This window comes from Paroedura picta, chromosome 8 (assembly GCF_049243985.1).
Source record: "Paroedura picta isolate Pp20150507F chromosome 8, Ppicta_v3.0, whole genome shotgun sequence".
In the NCBI taxonomy this organism is placed as follows: Eukaryota; Metazoa; Chordata; class Lepidosauria; order Squamata; family Gekkonidae; genus Paroedura; species Paroedura picta.
In genome coordinates this window covers 62,303,454-62,321,301 of record NC_135376.1, presented here as the reverse complement: position 1 = coordinate 62,321,301, position 17,848 = coordinate 62,303,454, and the positions used below count along the sequence as shown (strand labels likewise).

The 17,848-nt window shown below is 40.8% G+C and overlaps 2 protein-coding genes across 11 annotated transcripts in view; one reads left to right on the top strand and one right to left on the bottom strand.

Moving 5' to 3' along the window:
• Nucleotides 1-17,848, bottom strand: part of DOCK1 (dedicator of cytokinesis 1) — a 474,081-nt gene that overhangs the window by 249,056 nt on the left and 207,177 nt on the right. The window lies entirely within an intron of this gene.
• Nucleotides 1,326-17,848, top strand: part of INSYN2A (inhibitory synaptic factor 2A) — a 61,886-nt gene continuing 45,363 nt past the window's right edge. For 3 of the 9 annotated variants that reach the window (XM_077350095.1, XM_077350099.1, XM_077350094.1), the window contains exon 1: nt 1,327-2,409. The gene's annotated coding sequence lies outside the window, so the exon portion shown is untranslated. Of the gene's footprint in view, nt 2,410-17,848 lie in introns of all 9 variants that reach the window. The other 6 variants (XM_077350098.1, XM_077350097.1, XM_077350100.1 and 3 more) reach the window with 4 other exon arrangements.

Sequence of the window (17,848 nt, the reverse complement as noted above, 5' to 3'; positions counted from 1 at the left end):
CTGTCTTTTTGCTGCCACAGAAAGGATATCAGACAGTAGAAAAAGATATCACAAGATGTCCTTAACAAGCCACCTACTATCACCTAATATCACAATGCGTAAGAGCACCACCATAAGTGACTAGTACTGCAGAGACCACTGGGACTTGAGTGCTGAGCCAGTGTCAAGAACCCAGAATTTAGTCCTATTTGCTCTTTCAGAATAATTCTATGGACTAATCTTTCCATATTGGGGGGGGGGGGGGGAGTTGGTCCTGTATTACTCTAACGTTTAAGGGGAGAGTTGGTCCTGTATTACTCTAACGTTTAAGGGGAGAGTTGGTCCTGTATTACTCTAATGCTTAATGACTTCCAAAGGCACAGCAAAAGTAATGTTTGCTTTTCCCCCCAATGCAAAATTTTGAGTCGTTCCAAACACCAAAGAAAGAAAAAGAACAGTTGTGTTAATGCTAGCAATCTAGCAACTGCCCTGTGATTTGCCAATAATTAGATTTACAAATAACTAGAAAAATAAAAACAGACTATATGGGAGTAATCTTTGCACATCAGGATTAATACAACCCCCATGTCCTGCATTGACAGCCAGTATTAACAAGAAAGGAAAATTATTGGTTATCTTCTGTGGGTAGTCTCACAAGAAATTAGATTTTGAAATAGAAAACCCCATCAAATAGCCCTCTTGCATTCTACATGCAGATTATTTATTCATTCAAGATGCACCATGGAAGGCACTCAATCCATACCAAGTTGAACAGCATGGACTTAACAAACAGTCCCACTGAACATTTCTAGATAAATGATCTCAGGATCTCACCATCAGTTTATCTAGCATTGGCAGCCAAGAACCTTTCTGGAAAATCAAAGGAAGCCTGGGTGGGTTCCTTCTGCAATTAACCAACCGGCTCTGGAGTTTCTAAATGCCCTGTGAGAATGTGTGTCACTTGCATGCACTCCAGGCTCCCCTCTCATCACAAGGTGGATTGGGGGGGAGGTCCAGGTCAGAAACTGTGAAGCAGGTCGCTTTTGGCCCCCCCACTCACTTTTAAGAAGAGCTGGTTTTTATGTTCCCCGCTTCCTGGTGGAGGAAGAGTAAGAGGGGAAAGATTTGGTTCTTATATGCCGCTTTTCTCTACCCGAAGAAGTCACAAAGTGGGTTACAATTGTCTTCCCTTCCTCTCCCCACAAGGCACTCTGAGAGCACAGTGACTAACCCAAGGTCACCGAGCAGGCTGCACGTGGAGGAGTGAGGAATCAAACCCGGCTCTCCAGATTCTAGGTCTCTGCTCTTGACCACCACACCAAGCTGGCTCTTTAGAAAAACGGCAACCAATTTACTGCGAAATTTAGGTTCACTCTTCGCATACTACATGTTTTCAAAAGCCCTGACCGTTCAACACTCCTCCTCGTCCTCTCTCATTCTGGTCCAGTCTACAGGACCCAAGGCTGACGCGGCGCCAGAAGATGCATTTCAATCGTCATAACGAGAAAAGTGACCCCACAAAATTCGCCGCCAAGAAGAGCCGAGCGCCTTCCCGACACCCACCTTCCGAGGTGCTGAAGAAGCTAGCCCATGCCTCCGCCTGTCTAGGTTACCTCGGTTTCTTTCTCCCTCCCTCCCTCTTGCCAAGCGCCCATCGTCTTAAGTGCTGTAAACTCAACAAGTTCCTGCTCGCAGGCCGCCTGCATCAGAGGGAACCCGAGAACTCTCCCTAGCGGAGAGCCCGCGCCAGTTCCGTCTCTTCTCCAGCGGGATCCAGACACACGCACGCGCGCACGCACACATACAAACCAAGCGCCAGCAAAACAGCACACGCTCCCTTTCCCTCATGCATTTCCAAAAGTAGGAGGGAATTGAGCTTGCCCGAATCCTCCGTCTGCAAGCCAGGACGACTACAGAGAATGCTTCAAAGTGAACAGGTCTGGAATCCGGGCTTGAAACGGCGGCTGCTCAAAGGACTCCCGCCACCCCCTTCTTTGGCTTCCGCCCCATAATAGCCTCTTTTTCTCTCCCCCCCCCCCCCCCCCTTTCTCCCTGGCTTTATCGGATCTGAGATCTCATTGAAGGCAATTGCAGTAAATGAGGACATTTTCAGGACTGCGTGCCTGCCTGCTGCTTTTGGAACAACTGCCCTCCAGCCACGGCTGAATTAATATTTCACTGCGAAATCTAACGGCGAGGACGAAGGAAGAGGAGGCAGTCAGTGGTGGTCGTGGGTGACCAAGTCTCCGGGAAGCGATTCTTTCCCCCTTCCCCCCCCCCCAAAAAAATTCCCTTTGGTGTCATCTTGCAGCAGATGCTCTTACAAGAGTGGATCGTTGCCCTGCAAGCTTGCAGAAGTGAGCTGGGAGAGATGCATCATCGCAAAGGAACTGCACAGACCTTTACTTATTTGTAAGGAAGCGTAGTAAGGTAAGCATCGCCCTGCAAATCAGCCCAGATTTGTGCGAGGGCTGTACAGGCTGCCCCTAAATTCCAGAGGGATCCACGAGTGCCCGGGAGCCTCCGCATCTCGCGCTGGAAGAGGCTTCCCTGCAAGCTGTGAGTTACCATGGCTGCCTAATTAAAACTTCACGGGCAGAAGTGTGAGCAAATATGAGAAGCGTAACAATTTTAAGGGAGGGGGAGGGGGGTCGCGTTATGCAATGGTACGTGGCTGCCTGGAAACGCAATTGCATCTTCTAACTTTCACGAGAGACGGGAGTAAAGGGGGGGGGAGGCGAGCGGAGGAGGGCGGCTGGGAAAATACCACTCCACATGTTAGCATTTCGCCGTTCTAGAAAAATACCATCAGCCTTGCGCGGGTCACTCGCTACTAGTTAGGGGAAACTGCTGAAGTGCTCCGATGTTCTGCTGCCGCTGCTGCTCGACTGGCTCTTGCGACTAACTACTCCGGGTTACGGACGCCGTGATCCTGACGACTGTTATTCCCCCCCTCCCCCCCAGAAGAGACCTTATTTAGAACTACCTTTGCTGCATGGAAACGGAGGATACTACAAGCAGATTTCCATGCCAGTAAGTTGCAGTGCAGTAGAGTATTTCACTACCACCCCCAGCCCTTTCTGTGGATCTGTATCTACCTGGCGCTTGTTAGGGGCTTAAATCTGTTGAAATGGGGGGGGGAGGGGGAGAGGCGGCATTGCCTTGCAAACGGAGGGGCTCTCCAGATTTAATGCTAACCTTGGTCCGCTCTGCCCTGCCTAACACGTTGAAAATCGGAAGTCCCATGCAGCTGCATCGGGGGGACGAGACAAAAGGGCAATAGCGCACCTCGGGATCCAAAGTCACAGAGACCGTGTCGTTGGGAGTTGGATCCTGCTGCCTCATGCGGGGAGGGGGGGATTTTCCGCCTTGCGTCTTTTAGTACTCGAATAAAAATCTTCTCTTGTGACCTCAGCCTCTCTAATAAATGCAAAAGCAAGCTCCGATAATATCACGGGGCAACAAGGATTGCAGTTTGCCAGCCGAGACTGGGTGGGGGAAGATGAAAGATAAGCCCCCGACCGTTCTTTGACAGTCTGGAGAAAAGGAACAAAACGTTACAGTGTGTGCTTTTATCTTGAGGGGGAGGGTCCTTCCCCAAACGACCTGCAGCCCCCTCACCTTGCACTCCAACACTCAGAAAGCTAGACTAGGGGATGATGCACTTTAAATTCGACCTTGCCTGTCTAACCAGTTTAAATTATCTGTAAGGCAGGTTGAGAGTATTTAACTCCATAGGAACTAGAATCTGGAAGTTTAGAAGGAGCATCCTCCCTACAAGAACACAGGATCATATTGTGATAAAATAATGCTAGCACCTTAGCTAAGCACAGAGAGCAGTGGTGTATATGTGTCATCCATTCCTTCTGATTTTGCATTCCAGCAAGGATATTTTATATTCTGTGCCTCAGATTCTGTGCATATCAAGGTTAAAATCAAGATGCTGGCTGAACGGCTGCCAGCAGAAATCACATGATGTGACCAGTCCACGTATTGCACACTCTCAGTGTATTTTAACTGAGCTGACTAACAGAGTCCCAAACCTTCTGGTAAAAATGGTAATCATGGAAGGAAAGAAGACTGCAATCCTAAACAGTCTTAACAGCTATGTAAACTCATTGACTTCTGTGGACTTTGAAGTGCGTAGCTTTGCTTTGGACTGCACTGCAAAGTACAGCTAATGCTATTTCTTTTCCTATCTAATTCCCACCCACCCATCCCCAAAGTTGGAAATAAAGTGTGGTGTCTTTTTAGTATCCATTCTGTACTACATTGAAGCAGCACAAATAAGTTTAAGCCAGTATTTACTTATACATAGACAAGTAGGCATTTTGAAAATTACTGCTAACCTGATCACATCAGTAATAATACAGCATCTTGCAAATATTTTAGGACTACTGCCAATACATTATTTACTTACTTTTTAAAAAATACGGTGTATAAGTGCATCTATGCTTTCCAGTATTAGGATTAAAGTAATGTAACCTCGGAACACCTTGCATTATTGACATTCACTTTACTGTGACTCTCCATGTAGCCCTGATTAAAATGATGTGAAGATACTCCTTAATTTTAAATGTTCTGGAGAATGATAATAACCTTTTCAGGAAGTAGCCATTTTGTACAGCAGACAAATATTCAGTTGGACCAGGAGATTTAGATTAATCAGTTATAAAAAAGCATTCACTGATGGGGGGGGGGGATTAAAACTGTTTATCATTCAGTACGCTGGTCTGTTCATTAAGCTAACACACAACCACTCCTGCGGAATCACCTTTTGGTTTGCAAGTTAGCTGGTCCACCAACAAGTACAACATTTGGTGACATTCCAGTGACAATCAGGCCGAAGCTACCTGTAGCAGAACATATTGTCTGCAAAGCAATGATGTATGGTCACCATTAGAGAGGTAATATTTTCATGAATGTTGAAGTCATGCAAAAATCCTAAGCTTTCTTCCACCCCTGCCCTTGGAACAACAAGTGTGAAAAACTAAGAATACATAACACTTATACGTTTTTCCACTTAAGAACAATATATGTGTGTATATAACTCTGCAGATAAAATGGTATTGTTCCACATATTTGAGATTAAAAAAATCACCAATAAATATAATTATAGATATAGTCTCTGTTAGAGATATTACTATGCATTTTTTTACAAGAATGTACCTTAATACATCTACATTTTTGCCAACTGGTGGCAAAAGGTTAAAAAGTAAAACTAGAAGCCACTAATTCTGTACAAATAAGTTTTACCACTTGAGCTCAAAAAACAATCCTTGGATCCAACCTAATTTTCTGCTCCTGTAAAGTACTTCCACTCATGATTTTGTCAATCCCTCTACTCTTATAGCCCCGCTTCCTATCTCAAACTGTTTCTCAAGTTCCCCTTACCCACAAGAACAGCATTTTCAGGAAGTTCAGTGAAATTATCAGGAAGAAAGACGCAGAAGAGATCCATTAACAAATCTTTGCTGACAGTAGCTTGGATTCAGCCCTGTAAATTGACCACTGTAATCTGCAAAAACAAACCCTTTTTTCTTGACAGTATGAAATAAAAGCCTTGGGAAATCCCTGCAATTCATTCAATATAAGCAACAGAACTAGGTAATGAGTTACATTTTATAACGTATTTGACATGTTCAACATTATTGAAGCATGGTACCCAGTCTTGGTAACTGCAAGTATGCAAAACTAGCTATCCTTTTATTAGTGTATCTGCTGCATCTCAGTAAATAACATTTATTTATTTATTTATTGCTTAAATTTCTATACCACCCCCCCATAAGGCTCAGGGTGGTTACTATTGAAAATTGTAGAACTGTTTGCATTCAGTTCTTTAATTAGTAACTTTATTGATTGATAGACTCCCTTCTCACTAAAAACTCAAGGTGGATTACAAAGTATGAAAAGCAATAAGATTTTGTGTTTCGATCATCATGAGTTTGCTATTCTGGACACTGAGATACTGATTAAAGCAAAGCCCCTCAAGCTGACAACATTGGTTTGTTTGTTGGCTGTGTGTCTGTTTTTATAAACACTCATCAGAAGATGGAGGAATCTCAGGCTCATAAGCAGCAAGGGGTCCAAATTTTGGTTTTACCAAAGCCTTGCTGCCATCTTTTAGGAGAAAAGATGGCTGACTCTCAGACTGCCCTTCTGCACCAAATACTTGAGGATGTTCTGTATTTCGTAATATAGTGTTATTTGCTTCATAAACCAGTCAAATTTAGAAGCCATTGCTGACAAAAGTCATGACAGAATCTTGGGTGTAAGAGTCTTACTGAAGTGCTAGCTGGTTGTACACCATTGCATTTTAAAATTCTATTTCAAAATTATTTATTTACAAGATTTTCTTTCCATTTTTCCATTACCATTACTTAGTCCCTATTTCAAGCTGTTTAAAGGAGAGCTGGGGGAGAAGAAATCCCCACTAAAGTCTTTAAACTTTAACACCACAGGCAGTTGCCCTAGTGCTTGAAAATTCAAAGCCAGCTAGAAAGCAACACGTCTTAAAAAGGGGGTACTTGATCAGTAAATTGTATTAGATAATTGCCCTTAGTATCAACCAACCTAGTAGAGTCTAGTGACGTGTAATTTCTTGACAAACAAAAAATCTGAATTTAAAATGTAAGCATTTACTCTCACAAAGCTACTGAACTGTGAAATCACATAGCAATTCCAGTAACCTGCTAGTCCAAATAGAGGCATCTCTAAGGAACACCAAACTTCAGAGAGTTCACAGTATAACATGGCAGATCACACTTGCTCATAACATGGTTTTTTAGACAGACCACACCATAATCAGGTACTGTAGAAAGGTGTTGAAGAAAAAGAAGAAGAGTTGGTTCATATGCTGCTTTTCTCTACCGGAAGGAGGCTCAAAGCGGCTTACAGTCGCCTTCCCTTTTCTCTCCCCACAACAGACACCCTGTGGGGTAGGTGAGGCTGAGAGCCCTGATTTCTCTGCTTGGTCAAGACAGCTTTATCAGCGCCGTGAAGAGCCAAAGGTCACCAAGCTGTCTATATGTGGGGAGTGCAGGATCGAACCCGGCTCGCCAGATTAGAAGTCCACACTCCTAACTACACCAAACTTAGAACAATAATAAATCACCAGTCCTAAATCCTAGGATCTGTCTAAAGTAGATGCCTGCATACTAGGTTATAATGGTAATGTTGAGGAGTTCAAAATAGAATGGTGTAGGTGTTGTGAGAGACCAGGATTTGAATTCCTACTCTGCCATGGAAGATCACTGTGTGACTTTGGTTCAGTTCCACTCTCTGCTTAATCAAGCCTGCTAGGTTAGAAGAAAAAGAAGGAAAGGAAAACAGTTGTAAGCTGCTTCAAATTTCCATTGGAGTGAAAAGTGGGATATAAATAAATGCAAATACATTCAATAGAGTATTGTTACCCTGTAGGCCCGTCATCACAACATAAGCAGTGATATAGAGTTGCAAATAAAATAACCACAGTAATAAACATCCTAAGTTCCAAGTAATCTGATATTCAAATTTACATACATTGAATCTATTAATTATACATAACATCATCAGATTTTTTTTGCGCAACATTAGTACCCTGAAGCCTATTTACTGGGCAGCTTACAACTTTCAGAAAGTAATAATACTATAGCACAAAAAGTAATTAGTTGCTTTAAAAAAACGAACAGATTTCAGATACACCTTTAAGATCTGGAAGGCTAAAGAACACTAAAGTATTCATTTTGTGCATAATATCCTCCTGGTATGTTATTTGAATTTAAGAAAAGAATGTGATTTCCTTTCATGTCAGTATTACTGACCAATCAACAACACCAATGCAGCTGGTTCCAATTTCCATTTACTAAAAAAATCCTCTATTCACCCATATGGGACTGTCACCAATAGACATGGACTGGAATACATCCAAATTCTTTTACTGGACAAATCTTTAATAACTAGACAGGCATTGTTTACATCCATGAAGTACTTCAGAAATGGCTGATTCATGAATGCGTGTGCACCACTTAATATCTCATTATAATGGCGATTGGTTTGCCACTGTGGTTTGCAGTTGGATTCCATTAAATGCCCATTGCTGAAAGTAACATTAAGCTTCATGGAAACTCTATGGTAGCCCTTTCATATATGCACAATTTCACTTGTATATTTCTAATAATCAATTTTCCCCAAAACTGTAAATAGAGAACAGAATTCTATCGAAATTGATAAAACAATGTATAAATGGCATGCAGCAAGCTATTCAATGTTTTCTGAAATTCAGCTGTCCTGCTACAGCTGTAAAGAATCACAGACTACATACATAACATGAAAATCATTTCTCTCTTTGCTTCAGCAAGTAATAGAGCATCCACTTCCAGCAGCAGTTTCCAGCAGCCAGTGTTAAACAAAGAGAATACTGTACTGTTCTGAATAGCCCTTCCAAATACTATTTTCAGTTTATCATTTCACAAATTGGTTCACAAGCCCTAGCATAAAAGTTTTATTTACTTTTAATATAATAAAATAATATTGGCACAATAAAATTATATAGTGTCATAGGTGTATGTACCAGAGTATGAAAACAAGTGATTGTTCCTTATTCCAAAGTTTTCATTCTATAGTCAGACAAAAGGGAAGGGACGGAGAAGGGAAGCACAATGAAGCTACATTGGAGTGGCTAGAGATTGATTTGGGTTCTGTGTCTTGCCTTGAGCTTGCTAATGGGAGGAGTGGGGCCTATATTGGCTAAACCAATTCAGTATTTTTTGTTAAAAATCATTCTTTTATGGTTTAGTGCTACTCAAAAAGTTTCCATTCTTTCATTCCCCCCCCCCCCATCAAATCATACTTTTTGTTTCAGGCCATGTTTACCCTAATCTTTACTTGCTTTTTTTTTTTTAATAAAATGAGAGATGTGATCTTTTCCCAATTTGGGGTGGGGGGTGGACACCCCAGTTCTCTAAATACTTATTATGTATTAGGTAAAATAGAAAAATACATGAACATTTTGGTTGTTTAGAAAATGCTTTATAGGCTAATTTCAGTTCCCACAGTGCGCATCTAAACTTTTAACTGGTAAGGTGTGCACCACTGTGTTTTATATTTTTAATGATTTATTATGATTTATTTATTGTTTATATATTCGTATTCCCCCTTTCTCCCCAATAGGGACACAAGTGGCTTACATTGTTCTCCTCACAACAACTCTGTGAGGAAGGTTACCAGCCCAAGGTCACCCAACAGGCTTCGATGGCCCAACTGGGAATTCTCCCAGTGAGGGCCCAGGGCATGAGTAGGGATTTAAACCACAACGCGGCACTGGCAGATTTCTGTTGTCTCATTTTCACATAGACAGCCGAGACATTTTGATTTCTTTATCCATTCCTATACAAAGTAAAGTTTAGGATGTCACATCATAACAGGACAAAGGAGTTATGATTTGTGTTGCATTTTAGAAGACATTCCAGACACATAGCTTTTCCTATTACAGTGGTGCTATGAGAAGAAAACAATATACCGGCTGAATTCCTGCTAAAATGCTTAGGCAAGCAGAAAAGCTTTCTGGGACATGTTTACACTGCATCACATTTTCTCTTCGAACTCCACTAGCTTACCTCCTGTTCGACTTTCAAGCACCAGTTAATATAGCTAGCACAAACCACCAAATGTATATGTAATTGCGCTCTTATCAGAGAACATCAGGTTGGTATAACAGTAAAATGTATGGATTCATAGGTTGTAGTTCAGCTATTCACAATCAAATGACTCCAATTATATAGCCTGGAAGGAAGTGGATAGATGACTTAATAGATATTAACCTCTTTGACCTTCTGACAAAAGGCTGGAAAACTGGGCTAAAATGAATTTCAGTTGTGATGAACATAAAGTTTAGGTAGGAAAAATCAAATGCATCTTCACAGGATAGGGAAGACTTGTCTTGGCCTTAGTACATGCAAAAAGTATCTTAGTAGACCATACACTGAACATGAGTCAACAGTCTGACTTGGTGGCTAAAAAGGCGAATAGGATTTTGGGCTGTATCAAAAGTACAGTGTACAGATCACACAAAGGGAAGGTGCCGCCTTACTCTGCTCTGGTTAGATCTCACTTGTGTTCAGTTTTGGACATGTGTTCAGTTTTGTGTTCAGTGTACTGAACAGAGTACTGTGTTCAGTTTTTGACATCACAATTAAAGAAGGATGTAGACAAACTGGAGTGCATCCAGAGGTGGGCAGCGAAAATGGTGAAGGGTTTGGAGCCTGAGATATATGATGAAGAGAGCTTGGTCTGTTTAGACTGGAGAGAAGAGGACTAAGAGGTGATATGAAATCTATGTTCAAGTACTTGAAGGGCTGTCACAGAGAGGATGGAGCGGAGTTGTTTTCTGTTGCCAAAGGATCAGAAAATTAATTCCAAAGAGTTTTCAGCCAAACATGTTGAAGAGGTTCCTGACAGAGTTCCTCAGTGGAATAGCCTTCCTCAGGAGGTGGTGGGTTCTTCTTTACAGCCATCAGACAGAAATGTTTATTCTGAGGACTTAGGTAGATTGTAAGTGGGTGGGCAGAAGGGACTATGTCAATGCTTGGCTCTTGTGACCTTGCATGCCCAGGGAAATTCTGATCACCACTTTGGGCTCGGGAGGTGAATTTCTTCCAGGCCAAATTGGCCAGGGATTCTTTTTTTTTTTTGGAGGGGGGCATCATCTGGGCATGGAATTGGGGTCACTGCAGTGGGCATTTGCGAATTTCTTGCATTCTGCAGGGGGTTGGACTAGATGACCCTGGAGATATCTTCCAACTCTGTGATTCTATGAAATATTAACTAATGGCTAATTACAGATTCTTCTGTTTATTTTAGATTTGCTGATAATACTGTCTCAATTATGCCATCTATATTAACAAGTCTGCAGAACTGTGCTCCCAGAAACTGTTCTCTGGATGCCTCTCAGTTACTAAATTTCATTGAGGAGAAACTTTGTGATACTATATCTGAGGTTCCAGGTTCTCTTCACCACACCATAGACTCTTTAAACAGTAGATGTACTAAGGAGAACCATAGAAGATCCCATAAGGTTTCCCCTTGAGCAGGTAGAATTTTGTAAATAAAGCTCACATTTTATAAACATGCTGAAATGAAATGCTGTTAATCAAAATACAGGAACCGTCCCAGTGGACCAGACCAAACATCCAGCATATCATTGGAAAGCTCATAAATAGGATATAAAGCGAAACAATCCTCAAAACAGACTTGTAAGCCTAAGAAACAAAATGGAGCCATAAGAAGAGGACAGTGGCAAGGTTGCTGAGCAGATCTGCAAAATTTGGGTTCAAATCCAATCTCAGCTTTGAAGTCAGCAATTCACCACTCCACAGTATATAACCTTCTGCTCCTCAGAAAAAGGGCAAGATATAAATGTAATCATAGAACAGTTGTGCTGTGAAAGATTTCATCCTCTGACCTATGGCAATCCCACCAGCCCCTTCTGTTTTCTAAATTTCCCACAAGTCTGTAGTCTTCATTCTGTGATCCTTATAGTTAGAAACCTGCCATTTCCCAGTTATGTTCAATTTTATGTTAGAAAACATTTTTGTTATCTGCAGTAAACTTGCAAAACTAGAGATTCAACAACAGCATGAGCACATTATATTTACATAGTGTTTTATAACCACAGATAATAACTGAATTAGGTGGCGATCCAATTTTAATAAACACAAGACAGAGGAAAACAAGCAGGAGAAAAAGAACTGGTATGAATTCATTATTATGTGTAAATTACCACAATACTCTCTTCCAGAGAGATGTTTATGGAACCTTTTAGGTGGACTGCCAGAAAGCACATTTGCATTGTGGAATCCTTTAGGTTTTTTTCTAGCCATATGAAACCTCATTATGCACAAGAATCTCCCATAAGACTGGAAGAATATTTAAATAACCCAAATTGGGCTTGTAGATCTATCCCAAGGAATCAATATGTACTTGAAGCAGTGCTGATCTCATGGGAAAAACCTGCACGGTCATGCTCAATCAACACGGGTGAATTATTCAGAAGTTTTTTGTTGTTTTCTTCCAGTTGAGCAGGAAGTGTTAAGTGGTTCCCCATGTGGCTGAAAACATCTAAAGGGATCCCCAAATCAGCAGGTCATAGCGAAGTATTAAAACAGACTTCTTGTATATTAAAAAATGTTCACACAACTTTTTGTTGATCTCCCTCCCCCACAGGTCAATTTTTTCTCTCAGGGTCAGTCTTTAATGCTGATCTGAGAGAACTTACCACTTTTAGTTTTATGGAAAGTTAGCCCTGGGTTATTTTTTCTTGTATTTTATATATGATTCTTTTGCTGGTTAAAGCCACTCCTCGGTATTATTGAGGGTATTATTAAACACCTTAGATAAATAAGCCTGAAATGAGATATTTTGGCAAGAAATTTCAGCAAGAAATTCCAAAGAAAGTACTGTTTTCACCAGCATTTAAAATTAAAAAATGTAACAGTTAAATATACATATGGCAGTTCAGAAAGCTGTTAAAAATAGGTTCCTCCCATGCATATTTACCCTGAAGTAATTACCACTGTGTTCACTGGGCATTATCTCCATGTAAGTATGGATAAGACTAATCTAATCAGAGAAGTATTAATTTCTGACACAGGAAATAACATATCACAAAGTTACATTACTTGCAAAAATGGACACAAGAAAACAAGTCTGACATTAAATACTTTTGACAACACATTTCAACATCAGAACAATTTGTAGTTCAACCATGTAAAAGCCTGCACTAACAACTGATCATAGTTTTTGTCTAATTTTAAAAAGTAACACCTCTGGAAATCTGCCAACAGCAGAAATGGAAATAGCAGGAAATGTTCCCCCCCCCCTTTTGAACTAGAAACACTTAACACTTAATTCTACACTGATACCAATAGGATTTGATCCAAAACTAATGTATATGCGCCCAATTCAAAACATACTTTTAAGAACACATGATGCTGCCTTATGCTGGGTCTATCAAGGTCAATTTGATCTGTTCTAACTGACAATGGGTTTCAATTGAGGTCTTTCACATTACCTATTATCTGATCCATTCAACTGAAGATTGTTATTTATTTGATTCATTATTTATAGTTAACTTAAGGTGGTTTACATCAGTATAAAACAAAGTTAAATATCATAGAACAAACCCACCCCATCCCTCCCCCTTCCCCTTCTGCAATTCAAAGACTGCATCCCCAATCATCACTTCTCCGGCAGGGTATGTGGAGGAGGGGTCTGGATGATGTTGTAGTACATGGCCTCAACCAAATGCCTGATAGACATGCTCCAAGTTGCAGGCCCTGCAGAACTGACAATGTTTGCAGCTCTTCATGGAGCTGGTTAGGGCCAGGATTGAAAATGCCCTAGCTCTGCTCGAGGCCAGATGCACTTCTCGAGGGCCAAGGACCACCAACCTGCTTAAGCTTTCAGAGTATAAGGCTCTGCAAGGGGCAAGGGGTGGTGGTCAGGCAATCCCTCAGGAGATGCCAGGGAATGAATTTACCACTTCCTAAATGCAAAGCAGATACGTTACCACTGATCCACAGTCTTTCCCCTAGACTCTTTGCTAGAATATTATGGTGCTTTTTGAGTAACATACAGTCTCATTGAACAAGTCTAGGAACAAGCCTCACAGTAGTAATTTCACAGTAGTCTGAATAAGCAACTGATGGAAATACACTGATAAAGTAAACATAGTGAAATTAAAGTAGCTTGAAGGTTTAAAAACTGGCTTAAATCTAGACAATTCACTTATTGTTCACTGGCATCCTGTTCAGTGAATATGTGCTATAATAACATTACAGATATGCACTGGCCCTGTGAGGTTCTGCAGGGTTTCATCTTATGCTCTATGCTATTTAATACCTGTTTGACTACAGAATATAATGCTATATAATATCTATATCCCTAGGATGTCATCAGTAGGTACAGCCTGCATTGACACTAATATGTTCTACCCTTCTCTTCCAGCCTTCCAGTTGGTTTATGTAGCTATTGAAAATAACAAGGGGGATAAGATGGAACTTAGTGGCACCCCACATGCCAACAGTTATGTGGCAGAGCAGGAATCCACCAAAACTGTATCCGTAGACTGACCACTCCCCCCTCCCTCCCAGATAAGACTCAAACCACTGTTAACACAGTATTCTAGTGTTGAGAGGCACCTCAATAGAATACTATAGCCAGTAGTACTGAAGGCTGCCAAGAGATCCAGCAGAACTAACAGGGTCACATCCCCCCTGTTTAGTTCTTAATAGAGGTCATTATCCAAGGCAACCATAGCTGTCTCTATTCTAGATTCCAGCCTGAAGCCAGTTAAGAAAATCAGTCTCTTTCAAGAACCCCTGTAGCAGTTGCTGTATCCATGCTAAATGATGACTAGCAATTGCTGTAGCATATAACAAAAAAACAGAAATAAGTGAACTAAACTGATAATTTGAATTACTGAATTATAATAGTTCCATGCCCTCCTTTTGGATATTAAAATTAAAATATTTATATTTTAGTTAACCAGATAACAAATTATTTTGAAATGGCTGGACAAAGAGAAAGTTGTGTTTAATGCCAAATTTTTAGCCATTACAACTATAAATGTTTTGAAATAAAGTGGCAAGCATGGTTTCTGAAAGAAAACTGAAATGTTATTTACTGATTCAATGTGAATTGCATGTTAAATTGATTACATAAAACCCCCATAAAGTTTACAACTGCATAAAGAGTTTTCTTTAAAAAAATACCTAGGATCATTGACGTTATTGTCCCTGTCTATGATAGTGCTCTTGCACAGTGACATTTAAGGTAATATGATTTTGGTATGATCTTGCTACTTACAACCTTAAGTTAGGCAGCTTGCATTCATCCATCCAGAAGTTTTGAAAAATACAAAGGAGATCTGGGTAAATGTACTATTCAGAATTTCAAGGAGTTAGCAGCCTTTCTCAACTTCGTTACTGTTTGTGCACTTTGGGGTAGCTACCAGTTTGCTCCCCTTCACCAAAGGGAGCCTGCATAAACAGGGCGGGGGCAGGCCTATGCAGTTCCATCACCTCTATCCCTTCCAATGCCAGAAATGGGGCCAGGGCAGGCCTATGTCATTCCATCACCCCCCTCAATACCAGGAATGGCCCAGAGGTCTATACTGCTGGGACAGAAAAAGGGCTGGGGCAGGCCTATGTCCTCCCCCTCCCCCACAGACACTTAGTTAAGTTAAAATGAAATTATTTACTTCTCTGGACTGCAGTTACTGCCACATGCAAAAGTCTCAGGCAGCAAGGCTGGCTGTATGGCTAAGGCCCCTCCCCTTCCCCCCCCAGGCCTGTTATTGGTCATGTCACCCAATAAATATATTTTTTTTAATTTTTAAATATACAAAAATAAATTAACTCCCATCCGATCACTGAAACTCCACCAGGCTGTCAAGGAACTCTGGTTGGAAAGCCTGGCTTATAGTGATCTTCATAATCTACTATCATCAATATAGATAAAGCAGGCTTATCAGGGACTTACTCATAGTCTCTCTTATCAGTTCTTCTAAATGCCACTTGACCTTTCAAACCCCTTTTTAATTCCTAAGCATTATATATTTTCTGAAACCACACGTATTTATCTTTTTCTCATGATAAACTATCATTTGAAGATAATGTTCTAGACTACTAACAAATGATAGACACCGCCTTGCAAAAAAAACAAAGTATTGTACTATGTATAATTTCCGGCCTTCTAGTTTCCATGGAGACAGGACAAGGTTGAACATAATGGAGAGTAGATCTCCAGATCAACACAACTTGGCATATTTTAGGTGCTACAAAAGGTACTATGTTCAGTACCAGCCACAGGGACTGCAGGGCGGAATCCAATTGGATAGGAAGTGCACAAAATAAAAACTCTTCAAGGCTAATACCTTGTACTAAAATTTTAAGTATAAATAGTAAACTACATGTATGACTTTAAGTATTTACTCCAAAGGTATGCATTATCGTTTTCTAAAAAAAAGGAGGGGCCTCTCTGCACTTGTGATCCATTACATAAAATAGCTGCACTGAGGAACAAGGGTCAGTGGCACACAATAATGTGTAAACAATTCTGATGTGAATGAACTTTCTTGGTCCATATTTATCTTGTCAAAAAGGCCTCCAAGTAAAATAGATGAGCCTGGGCATATTCAAATATATACTTAATTATTTCCTACCTGACATACGGATGCACTGGGTTTGAATAAAATGTAAGATAAATTCTTAATTTATCATTAAGCACTCTCCTTCATCCATTCTCCAAGAATTTGCCTCTTTTGCTCATAACCAGCCATGCCAAGGTATTTTCTTGCTTCACTTTTTGAGAAATCTGATTTCTTTCCTGCTGCAATGATTTACTTCTAAAACATGCTTTCAAACAGAATTAATGGAACATTAATTAAAGTTGTAATGATTTTAGGCCTGACAAGTATTGTAAAAATCAAAACAAAGTTTGAGTTCAATGGCATCTTTAAGACGAATGAAGTTTTATTTGTGGTGTGATAGAACCAGCATATTTTTGCCTTGCAGGCCCAGTTCTGCTTGTCCACCCCCTATTCTGGCTGGTTGTCCTTCAGGAAGGCGACAAAAGGGACTCTCTGGATAACAGACAGTGCCAACAACTGGTTGTAATACAGGGCTGCAGCTGGGAGAACCTTGTTGCCCCTTTTACTCCTGAGGCCTGGCCTCTGTGGTCTCCCACAGCCCCAGTTCATGAGTGTCTTGGGAAGAAGTTCCTGCAAGCTGCTTGCCAAGCTCCCTCCCCTAATTCCTAGGTCTTCCCTTTGCACTGGGCTAGCATTCCCAAGACAGGGGAGCACTACATGGATCAGAGAGCCATGGCCAGCTTCAAACTTATCAAAGATTTATTATTTATTTAAAAAACAAGGTTCAAAAGCAGATCTTTAGCACAGAACAGAGTTAAGCAAAAGAGGCAAAAGAAACTGGATGTAACACAATTTTTCTGTCCCTCAAATATACCCTATCCGTTGTTAAGCACAGGGCAGATGCCTTTGCTTAATGCTTTTCCAAAGGTCACATTGCATGGTCACCTCAAAGCCACGTGTCCAATATGGCTGCTCACCTGTTCTCCCAAGAGCAGATTCCTACTCTGATGGTCATCAGGTGAAAGACCTCTTCCTCTTCTGGTCAGCTGTGGAAATATCTTCTCCTCTCCCACAGAAAGCTCCTCTCCCAGGAATTCTGGGAAGAAGAAACTCTCCCCTCCATTCCAGGTATCTGCTACCTGGCCTGGCCAATTAACATTTGAAAGGGACATGAGCCAAGGATTATATGCCTCTACACCACAGAGGGGGAAAAAACTGTGTTCTTTTGAAATAGCGGCAGGGAGGGTGGGATTTTGCCACACCAAGTGTAAGTTTTTGTGCTTGCACATTTCCTTAGACTTAATGAGAATTAACAGTCTGCACTTATAGGTAGAAGGTAAATTAGCAGTGAATTAGTAATGAAGCATAATGAAGATATTTAACAGATTCAGAGAACTTAGAGGTGCCATCGGACTCAAATTTTGTTCCACTACTTCAGACCAACATGGCTACCCACTTGAATGTAAAAATCAGAGTGATTCTCTCCCTCTTTCAACGAGCTTATATTGCATTAACAGAAATGAACAGGACATTTACAAGAATGTATAATGCTCAGTAGTGATTTCCAAAGACCTGATGTTATTAGAGGAAATTATTTCTCTAATCTGCTTTATAAACCCGGTACACTCCATGCAGTTTCGTAGATTTTAGATTGGGAGACTCTTATTAGATATTTTGAAGATACAACTGGTAACTTTGTGGCTTAAACTTTGGAGTTCACAAAGTTGTCTACCAAGAACC